The 11,266-nt window shown below is 39.9% G+C and overlaps 1 protein-coding gene across 1 annotated transcript in view; it reads left to right on the top strand.

The window, feature by feature from the left end:
* BICC1 (BicC family RNA binding protein 1) overlaps window positions 1-11,266 on the top strand; it is a 328,432-nt gene that overhangs the window by 223,952 nt on the left and 93,214 nt on the right. The gene's annotated exons all lie outside the window — the stretch shown is intronic.

Here is an 11,266-nt window from a genome sequence, read left to right as displayed (position 1 = left end):
CAACAATCTTCATAGCATCTTTATCATAAGACGAAGAATGCATGTTCTTTGCTTATCCATTAGAAGCAATGTCTCATCCACTCAAGTTTTATCCTGAGATTATAGAAATTCATTTATATCTTTAGGATCAACTTCTAATTACAGTTCTTTTGCTGTTTTCACCACAACTGCAGTTACTCTCTTTATTGAAATCCTGAACTCCCTCAAAGTCATCCATGAGAGTTAAAATCAACTTTTTCCAAACTCCCGATATAATTGCTATTTTGACCTCCTCCTATGAATCATGAATTTCCTTAATGATATCTAGAATAATACATCCTTTCCAGAGATTTTCAGTTTACTTTGCCGGGATCCATCAGAGGAATAACCGTGTCAGCTATAGCCTTACAAAATGTATTTCTTTCTTTTTTATTTTTTTTGAGACAGAGTCTCGCTCTGTTGCCCAGACTGGAGTGCAGTGGCCTGATCTCGGCTCACTGCAAGCTCCACCTCCCAGGTTCATGCCATTCTCCTGCCTCAGCCTCCCAAGTAGCTGGGACTACCAGTGCCCGCCACCACGCCTGGCTAATTTTTTGTATTTTTACTAGAGACGGGGTTTCACCGTGTTAGCCAGGATGGTCTCAATCTCCTGACCTCGTGATCTGCCCACCTTGGCCTCCCAAAGTGCTGGGATTACAGGCATGAGCCTACAAAATGTGTTTCTTAAATAATAATAATACTTGAAAGTCATAATTACTCCTATATCCACGGGGTACAGAATGAATATTGTTCATTGCAAGCATGAAAGCAATCTTTTGTACATCTTCATCAGACCTCTTTAGTGACCAGGTGCATTGTCAATGAGCACTAATACTTTGTTTGTTATTTTAATATTTAAAGAAGGAATCATTTTTTTTCTGAGTAGTAAGTCTCAACAGTGGGCTTAAAATATTCAGCAAATCATACTGCAGACACATGTGCTGTTATCCAGACTTCGTTACATTTATAGAGAACAGGCAGAGTAGATTTAGCGTAATTCTTGAGGATTCTGGGATTTTGGGAATGGTAAATGAGCATTGGCTTCGACTTACAGTCACCAGCTGCGTTAACCTCTGTCAAGAGCATCAGTCTGTCTTTGAAAGCTTTGAAGCCAGAGATTGACTTCTCCTTTCTAGCTAGGAAAGTTCTAGATGACACCTCTTTTTCCCACAAACAGAAGGCTGTTTTGTCTGCATTGAAAATCTGTTGTTCAGTTTAGTCACCTTCATCAATTTTCTTAGCTAGATCTTCTGGATAACTTGCTACAGCTTCTACATCAGCACTTGCTGCTTCACCTTGCATTTTAAAGTTACGGAGATGGCATCTTTTCTTAAACTTTATGAACCTGTCTGTCTTAGCCTCCAGCTTTTCTTCTTTAGCTTCCTTACCTCTCTCAGCCTTCAGAAAATTGAAGAGATTTAGGGCTTTGCTCTGGATTAGGCTTTGTTGTGGTTTCCTTCATTTTCTATCCAGATCACTAAAACTTTCTTCATATCAGCAATAAGGCTTGTGTTTGTTCTCACACTGCTTTAAAGAAATACCTGAGACCAGGTAATTTATAAAGAAAAGAGGTTTAATTGGCTCAGGATTCCACAGGTTTTACAGAAAGTGTAGTGGCATCTCCTTCTGGGGAGGCCTCAGGGAGCTTTTACTCATGGTGAAGGTCAAGTGATAGCAGGCATCTTACATGACAGGAGCAGGATGAAGACAGTGAAAGAGGCAGAGGTGCAACACACTTTTAAACAACCACATCTTGCAATAACTCACTCACTATTGTGATGGCAGTACCAAGGGGGATGCTGTTAAACCATTCATGAAGGATCCATCCAGTGGTCCAGTTGCCTCCCACCAGGCCCCACCTCCAACATTGGAGATTACTATTCAACATGAGGTTTTGTGAGGACACAGATTTAAGCCATATCTTTCTGATCCTGACCCCCCAGATCTCATATCCTTCTCACATTGCAAAATACTATCATACCTTCCCAACAGTCCCCCAAGTCTTAACTCATTCCAGTATTAATTCAGATATCCAAAGTTATAGATCTCATTTGAGACGAGGCAAGTCCCTTCTGCCCATGAGCCTGTAAAATCAAAAACAAGTTAGTTACTTCCAAGATACAATGAAGGTGTAGGCATTAGGAAAAATACTCCAGTTCCAAAAGGTAGAAAACAGCAAAAAAGGGGGCTATAGGCCCTGTTCAAGTCAGAGACCCAGCAGGACAGTCATTGAATCTTAAAACTCCAACCAAAATAATCTCCTTTGACTTCATGTCCCACATCCAGGGCACACTGGCATGAGAGGTGGGCTCCCAAGGTCTTAGGCAGCTCTACTCCTGTGGCCTTGCAGGGTTTCGCCCCTGTGGCTGCTGTAATGGGATAGCATTGAGTGCCTATGGCTTTTCCAGTGCAGAGTGCAAGTTGCCAGTGGTTTACCATTCCAGGGTTTGGAGGACGGTATCCTTCTACTCACAGCTCCACTAGGCAATGCCCCAGTGGGGACTCTGTGTGGGAGCCCCAACCCCACATTTATCTTCCATACTGCCCTATTAGAGGTTCTCAGTGAGGTCTCTTCCCCTGTAGCAGGCTTCTGCTTGGACATCCAGGCTTTTTCATATATCCTCTAAAATCTAGGCAGAGGCTCCCAAGCCTCAGTCTTTCATTCTGTGTACCTGTGATCTTAACACAATTTGGAAACCACCAATGCTTCTAGCCTGCACCTTCTGAAGCAGAGTCCTGAGTGGTACCTGTGCTCCTTTGAGTCAGTGCTGCAGCTGGAGCAGCAGGGATACCAGGAGCAGAGTCTTAAGGCTGTGCAGGGTTGCAGGGCCCTTGGCCTGGCCCAAGAAACCATTCAGTCCTCCTAGGTCTCCCTGCCTATGATGGGGGATTATGCAAATTCCTGCAGCCTGCTTGAATTCCTCCTTTGAAAATGGGTTTTTCTTTTCTAACACATAACCAGGCTGCAAATTTTCCTAAACTTTTATGTTGTGCTTCTCTTTTAAATAAGAGTACCATTTCAGATAACCTCTTTGCTCATGCATATGAGCATATGTTATTAGAAGCAGTTAGGCTATTTACTTGAATGTTTTGCTGCTTAGAAATTCTTTTTACCAGATACTCTAAATCATCTCTCTCAAGTTCGAAGTTCCACAGATCCCTACTGGAGAACAATCCAGGCAAGTTCTTTGCTAAAGCATAACAAAAGTGACTACTGGAGTTCCTACCAAGTTCCTCCTCTCCATCTGAGATCTCCTCAGCCTGGAACTTCACTGTCCATATCACTCTGAGCATTTTAGTTACAACCATTCAACAAGTCTCTAGGAAGTTCCAAACTTCCCTTCATCTTCCCCCTCATCTTCCTGTCTTCTTCTGAGCCCCCCATACTCTTTGAACCTGTTCCTATTACCCAGTTCCAACATTGCTTCCACATTTTCAGGTACCACTTCTGGTAGCAGTTTTCTGTATTAGTCCGTTCTCGCACTGTTATAATTTTAAAAACAAACAAACAAACAAAACACACACACACATGAAACTGAGTAACTGTTAAAGAACAGAGGCTTAATTGTCTCGTGGTTGACAGGCTGTGTAGAAAGCTTGGCAGCATCTGCCTCGGGAGGCTCAGGAAGCTTGTACTCATGGCAGAAGGCAAAGTGGGAGCAGGTGTCTTACATGGGAGGAGCAGGACAAGGGGGGGAGAGAGAGAGAGAGAGAGAGTGAGAGAGAGGAGGTGCTACACACTTTTAAACAACCAGATCTCTAAAAGATTCACTCATTGTTGTCATGACAGTACCAAGAGGGATGGTAAACCATTCATGAAGGATCCACCCCGATGATCCTATCACCTCCCACCAGGCCTCGCCTCCAACTTTGGAGACTACAATTCAAAATGAGATTTTACGGGGACACAGATCCAACCTGTATCAAGGCTATTTCTCTTTCCTATCATTTGTATGTTCACTGGAGTGGCACTTTTCATTTCCTTCAAGAACTTTTCATTTGCCTTCACAACTTGGCCACCTGTTTGGTTTAAGTGGCTTAGCTTTTGGCTTGTTTTGGCTTTCAACATGCCTTGCTTACTAAGCTTAATCATTTCTAGCTTTTCATTTAATGTGAGAGGTGTGTGAGTCTTCCTTCTACTTGAACATTTAGAAGCCATTGTAGGGTTATTAATCGTCCTAGTTTCAGTATTATTCTTTCTCAGGGAATAGGGAGACCCAAGGCAGCAGGTGGGGGTTGGGGGGAGAGAGAGAGAGAGAGAGAAAGGAAGAAGAAGAAGAAGAGGAGAGGAGAGAGAGAGAGGAGAAGAGGAGAGAGAGAGAGAGAGAGAGAGAAAGAAAGAAAGAGGAGGAGGAGAAATACATACACACACACACACACATATATATATATATGTGGGTCAGTGGAGCAGTCACAACACGCACATCATTTGTCAGTTAAGTTTGCCTTCTCAGCCAGGCACATTGGCTCACACCTGTAATCCCAGAAATCTGGGAGGCTGAGGCAGGAGGATTCTTTGAGCCCAGGAGTTTGAGACCAGCCTGGGCAATATGGTGAAATCCTGTCTCTACAAAAATTAGCCGAGTGTGGTGATGCACATCTGTAGTCCCAACTACTTGGGAGCCTGAGATGGGAGGATTGCTTTAGCCCAGGAGGTCGAGGCTGCAGTGAGCTATATTTTGCACCACTGCATTCCAGCCTGTGCAACAGAGTGAGACCTTGTGTCACACACAAGACAAGTTGCTGTCTTACGTGGTTTGGTTTGTGATGCCCCAAAATAATTTACGATAGTAACATCCCCTGATCACAGATCACCATAACAAATATAATAACAATGGAAAAGTTTGAAATATTGCAGGATTTACCAAAACATGATACAGAAACAAAAAGTGAGCACATTGCTGTTGAAAAAATGGCACTGAGAGACTTGCTTGATGCACGATTTCCACAAACCTTAAATTTGATTTAAGAAGAAGCCCCCAAACAAAAAATACAGTATCTATAAAGCATAATAAAGCAAAGTACAAGAAAATGAGGTATGCTTGTAATATTTAACACTGTTACTGTGTGGGGAGATTTAGCATGATTGTAGCTAATAAAACATGATTTTGTAAACACCTGTAATTCTAATTTCTATGAATCTCTAAAACTAGAACTTTGTGAGACAATCACTAGCCCTTGAGGAATACCTAGTGCATAGTAGGTGTTCAGAACTTTTTGTAAGTGGAGTGAATGAATGGAAGCGTTTGTGCTTATGTGAGCTTTAATACCTCCTTTCACTGCCAGTGCAATTTCTTGTGATTCTAATCTGTAAAAAAAGTATTCCTCTCTTACTATTCCCTGTTGCCTTACTTGGGTATACTTAGCTTTATGCTCAGAGAACACACTTGCTTACAACTAGAAGAAAAATCACAGGTACAATGTCCACAATACATTTCTGTGGAAATTTTTGTAATCTGGGTTGCATTGGTAGTAACCAAGTCTCATCTAGGATAGCTACAACACCTCAGATACTCTCCTTCACCAGCGCCATCTGCTCAAGCCTGTGTCTGTGGTTTGCTCTTGATGCAGCTATTGGAGCTACTCTCTTGGTCACTTGCTTACCCAGCTTCTGAGATTCCGCTAAAAATCACGTGACTGATCGGCTGCCACTGTTGATCAGGGCCAGTCGGCCTAGCATCATAAATGCATCGCTAGCTGGTGCTGATAATCTTGGAAGTGGTTTTCTTTCTGATAAGAGCCTCTTTCACTCTAGTATAGGATAGTAGTTAGGAGCATGGTGTCTTGATCCACAACTATGTATGTTGTCCTTCTGGGTCAGCCAGTTACTAGTTGTGCTTTGAAATTATGGGCAAGTTATTGTGCCTCACTAGAAACATCTCAGATTTCTAATCCGTTAAATGGAAAGACAAGTAGTAGCCACGTCTTAAGGGGTTTGTATTGATCTCTGCCCCAGGTAGTGGAACGTACACTTCCATCTGTGGGAAAAGGCTCTGACTGTTGTCACTAACCTGCACAGGGATTTGGGCAAAAATGAGGAAGACTTTAACACAAAGCTGGGTCTGTGTTTGAGTATTTGTCTGCCACCCTGCCTCTGATTATCTGGACCTAGTGGAGGGGGAGCACCCCCTCTCTGTGACTTGCTGGCTTGGCAAGGATTTTAGGTCACTGTTTCTACCCAGATGCTAGTATCCGATTACACTATTGAGAGTCTGTGATCATTATGATAAAAATGTTCATTCTGGAAAAGTTTGAAAATGCTTTCTGGTTAGAATGAGATTTTTGGCATGTTTTAACTGTGGTCTTTGGCTATAAATTCCTGAAATGCTGACATAGTTGAATTTATTTTTGCTTTAAACAAAATTGTTAACATTTCCAAGTGTCCATATGGGCTCGATAAATACTTTGCCTCTGCTTACTGAGTATGTGACTGGGTGAAGAGGAACCATCAGGATGTGGGGAATCTTGAACATTTTTCTTAATTTAGTTTGACGGGGAAGTGAATTGGAAATACTTCTTTGTCAACATAATTTTGGGGTTTTGAAATTGTGTTTGGGTTTTCAGGAAATTGGTGGTAACCTTATATTAGCTGAAAAAAGTGAATTTTACAATTCTCAATGAAGAAGCAAATGATTTATTTTTCATAGGAGAAGCTGCTTTTTTTCAAGGGAATTTGCTGCCAAGCTGTCTGCAGTGGCTTTGGGCATTACTTGACTTTTTGGCATATCAAGAAATTATGTTTTTTTGGTCTAAATATTAAATACATATTTTAGGAAGGCTGGGTACTCTGTGGTATATAGTGCAAGAGCAGCAGAAAGAGTCAACCTTGTGCATTTCCACGTCTGCAAGCAGATTTGGTTTCTGTAACTGTCCGTCAAGCAGATCTTACAGGATGAATTTTCATTCCCCCACTAGTTGCCATGCAAATTCTATTAATAGTTCTCTAAGAAATAAGTCACAGTGGTCCTTCTGACAAAGGTAGACAGTGAAAAATAGTACAAGGATATAGTACATCCACCCTTAACCAGAAGCAAATTGTGTTTTCCCTTTTTATACTATAAAAAACATTTACAGAAACAGTTTCTTCCACACATGCATTATCTATGATGTGATAGACTATGTTCTTTTCACAGCCATTTTCTGTTTTGGTGACTGCAACAGGGTATTATTTGGAACATGTAGTCTTCTGTTTGGATACCATACTCGGGCTGTTTTTCTTCTTGCAGGCTGTGCTGCTAGAAATATTCCCCCTCTCTCATAACCATCATAAGTAAAGGACACCTTTCACTGCCACATACTGCACGCTGTTAAAGCCCTTCGATGCCAGCCAGATGTTACACCATGCCTTCCAGGATATCTTTAATTAAACCCTTATATATACATTTATAACCATCTGATGAGGAGATTAATAGTACTTGTGCTTAACAAATGTGTTAACTGAGATAGGAAAAAGAATATAAAATAAACATTTTAAAGTGCCTTCCCTATCGTACTCACTGGGCTAAGTCACAGCCACCTTGCCAAGTAGAAGTTACCATCCCCATTTATGATTGGGAACTGAAACTTGAGGCACTTTTGGGAAACTCTTCAACTGATTATTCCATCGTGTGAAACGGAAGCCCATGTGCAACATCAGCTGCCTCTCTGAGTTTCACAGTGAAGTGTGAAATATTTAAGATCCTCAGTGAATATTGTTGAATGTGAAAGAAATTTACTAAATTGTAATCAGTTTCCCAAATTGTGTTCTTCATGCCACAAGGTAGCTGGATTAAAATGGACTTTCCGTAGGTACCTCATTCTTAGCCTGACCCCAGAATAACTTGGGATCTCCTCCTAAATTTGTCCCCGCTTCCATGTTCCCATCTCAGATGCTCCAACCAGAATCCCAGGAGTTTCCCTTGAGCCCCATTTCCCGTTCTCTTTCCACATTTTATCAGGCACAAAAGTATCACTGATTACCTATGAAGCATCACTGCCAGTTGCAGGAGTGCCTGAGAGAGCAGCAGGGCAGAGCCCAGTGCAGCCCCACAATTCAGACCTGACACCTGTGGAAGGAGATGTGTGTGTTGGGGCAGGGGATGGAATGGAGCAAGATGGGTTCAGGAGAGCTTCAGACTGTGATGCAGATCAGTTCTATGTGGTCAGTAGATAAATCTACATATTACCATTGTATTACAATACACTAGCCACTGGGGATGCAGTGGGATACACTATCTTACGTATTAATAATAAGGGGCACCCAACAAATAGCTGTTGACTCACTAAAATGAGCAGTAAAATTTTTATTTTGTTTATCAAATGTTTCTTCTCTCATAAAAAGCAATGTAATATGTAGAATTTTGTGATTAAATTTGATGCTTGTTTTAATTACTACCGTATTTAATATAGTGTGCTGTTTTTTCTTGCACGGTATTCTTGTGAAAAATCAAGTACCAAATATCTAAGGTGAGTCATCAGAGGTGAAAAGATTGGTCCTTCTAGAGTACTTATGACCGACTCATCTCCATAAGAATTAAGAAACACTGTAATGCCATCTTTCCGTTGGGTATCTCTGTGATTTATTGATACATTTTTAGAAAATGTAAACAAGTAAACAAATTTTAAAATTATCCCCATTCTTATTGAAGAAAGTCTGTGTATAAAAATACATATGTATTTACAAAGTAAAGTCATTGTATGTTATCAAATTCTTGTATTACCAGAAGACTTATTAAAGAACAGTACTCTTTGTGGTTACCTAATACTGGACAGAGAGGTGAGCTGAGTAGTGCTAGGGGAATCTAAATCTAAATTACTTGTCATATTCAGCCAGGATGAGAAACATTGATTTGATTGAACAAATAAAGAAAATGGAACTGATTTTATAAAACTTTGGTTTCATTTTTTTTTTAACTCTCCTTCCAGATATAATTTCTCTCCAACAATTCTTACATGGAAGTGTAAGATTTTTCTCCTCATTTGTTCTTGAGCTATTATAGATAAATTTTAACTGAACGCTTTTGTTGTTAGAACCGATCTATCTTGGGTTTACTGTTTTGTCAAATTAAAAATCAAAACCTGTATATAGATAAATGTACACATATCCCTTCCTCAGGAAAATTTGTAGTTTTTCCCTTTGTTAGGAAATAAAAATGATTGTAATAATGTTACTTATAACTTTGGGAAATTAGTATGTAAATCTTAGGTGAATAGCTCATATCCCCACTGGTCAAAGAAGGTTGCCCCTTTGAATTTGACAGTTGGAACAAGTCTTTATTTATTCTATAGAGAAGTCATCTAATCTGTTTAGCTTTTTGGTAATAGACTCTAGGTTTTGGAATATATACATGACCTTGTGAGTCAGATTGTCTGTATTTGAGTCCTTGCTTGATGATGTCTAGCTGGGTTTACTTAATCTTTTTTTTTATCAGTTTCCTTATATGTAAAACAAGAATAATGATTCCTACTTCATAGGATGACTGTGGGATTTGAATGCAGGAACCTGCAGGAAGTGCTTGGAGTAGTCCTGGCATTGGCTCCCAGGAATGGCAGCTATTACTATGACCAATGCCTGGAAATAATATGTGTTTTTATTCCCCAAATTCAAAGTTAATTTTTGAAATGAAGGTTTATTTCCCTGTTGAATTCTAAAAGGTTTGTACATGTATAAAGAAAAGACGATTATAATTTAGAAATTATATTTTGGAAACTTACGAGAGTCTTAAGGTTTTGGGCTATTCCCTGAAACTCCTTTGACATTTAAAAGTTGTCAAGACACCATCAGGTATTTCAAAATGAGATCAGCTCTGATTCATTTGGATAAATCAAATGATTTATAAAGTTTTTTTGATTGTGTTGGTGCTTTTATTTCCATATTTCTGTGGATCGTATTTGATGTGTGTGTATATATGTGTGTGTTTAGTCAAGAGTCATTATGAAGTGGCTTGGATTTGGGTGAAAAGAAAAAAAAAACCTCTTTGGAAATTAATAATTTCTGCATCACTGTTTAAATCTTTTAACTTTTATTCCCAAGTTTTAACAGCTCCTTAGGACAGAGTTTAAAACAAAGTGCCATGGGAGTCCACATGAGGAGTGACTAACTCATTCTGGAAGACCTCCTAGAAGAAGTGACATTTGAGTTGGCTTTGAAGGATGAAGTGTTCGCCAGATGGAGAAAGGGATGGGTGTGGGGTGGCTCTGGCAGACCAAAGGGGTGACACGTGAAAAGGCAGAGCTCTGACAGCCCACATATTTCATTAACCATGGAAAATTAGGTGCTGGGGCCGTGAGAGATTACAATGTGAATGCTATCCCTGGAACCATACAAAAGTGGTTTCAAATGGTGAGGAGCATGGTCAAGAGACTGGAAATGGATTTGGGACCAAATTGAGATGGGCCTGTATCCTAAGGAATTTGTCCTTTACATAGAAGGCAGTGTTCACATTTGTATTTTAGATTTCTGGGTGGAGAATCGCCTGCAGAGGACAGATGAGTTGTTGGAAGGTGTTGACCATGATACAGATGGGAGATGAGCTGTTGTAACGGAAATGACAACCCAAGGAGGTTAGGAGCGAGATATTTAGGCAATAGAGTTGATTTGCAGAAGGAGAAGGGATTTGAATTAATTTTCATGGGATTATATATGATTAATGTGAGCTTTAACCTTATAACATCCCCAGGAAATAAGTTAGTATTTTGTGACTGATTTTTTTAGGGGGAAGAAATATTAACACATTTCTCAAATAGGGATACTGTAGTCAAAGAAGTTTGGGGAACAGTAGATTAAACAGAGTGAGATCATTTTTGCTCTGTTTATATTATTTCTCATAACCTTTAATTTGGCAATATGGCAAATTCTCAAGAGAGCAATATAGAATAACAGAAATATATCTCAAAACTGTTTGTTAGTTGAAGCTTACTTTTTGATTTTAAAACGTTTCTTATTTAAAACGTTTCTTATAACGTCTCATGTTGAGAGAGGTCTTATATCTTTGCATTACAAACTGAGAAACTGAGAATAAGACTGAATGTCTTGTCCAAGGATTGTGTACCTAGTAAGAATCCCTTTATATTTAAACCCATGCCTTTTATTTTGCATGATTTTGTAGTTCTGTTGAAATTGTTGGATTTAGAGTTTGAGCCTAGGAGACGAGATGAGTCAAGACTGACTTAGAGGCTTTAGTTTGAGTGACCATGGTTGCTGGCACTTCGAAAGAGCAATAGGAAACCTGAATGCCGAAGCAGTTTGGTTTTGTTTTGTACACATAGG

This window comes from Rhinopithecus bieti, unplaced genomic scaffold (genome assembly GCF_001698545.2).
Source record: "Rhinopithecus bieti isolate Rb0 unplaced genomic scaffold, ASM169854v2 scaffold_18620, whole genome shotgun sequence".
Lineage (NCBI taxonomy): Eukaryota > Metazoa > Chordata > Mammalia > Primates > Cercopithecidae > Rhinopithecus > Rhinopithecus bieti.
The sequence above is the reverse complement of the archived record's forward strand: the minus strand, read 5'-3'. Positions and strand labels throughout refer to the sequence as shown.